Source organism: Penaeus monodon, chromosome 28, assembly GCF_015228065.2.
Source record: "Penaeus monodon isolate SGIC_2016 chromosome 28, NSTDA_Pmon_1, whole genome shotgun sequence".
Classification (NCBI taxonomy): domain Eukaryota; kingdom Metazoa; phylum Arthropoda; class Malacostraca; order Decapoda; family Penaeidae; genus Penaeus; species Penaeus monodon.
Window position 1 is genome coordinate 3,217,977 of NC_051413.1, and position 528 is coordinate 3,218,504.

Here is a 528-nt window from a genome sequence, read left to right on the forward strand (position 1 = left end):
TGCTATGAAAATTGTTCTCCCAATGCTGTCTTTGCTGCCCAGTGTCTATGTAACTTCATGAATAATTTCTACTTTGCTGGCGGCATATGCATCAATACCAGAGGGACTATATTACTTCTATAGCCAATCAGACCAGGATGAAGCAATCCCTCCCATCACTGTACGTGAAAGTCTGAAAACTGCCAACTCCTTAAAATACCCTAGCAGTATCCTCTCATTGTTCGTATATTGTTTTTTTCTCAGCCATCTTACTAAAGACAATAAAGTTAATAAAGCCATTTGCTTATCCATTCTCCTTTACCGTAGACATGAAAACTTTATAAGATTTGATTAGAGAGCTGGAATCCTTCTGCACTGGCTGCCTTCAGCTGTAAAATTCTAAGATTTCCAACACTGAATGCTTATAACCCGCCAGCTCAGATGTCAACTACCAGGAGATAGACCCTGTAAGACGAACTCAAGAATGACACATGCAAATGGAGGGCAAGGGAAATGTAAGCCAACCTCATACAATGCCCTCTGTAGTCT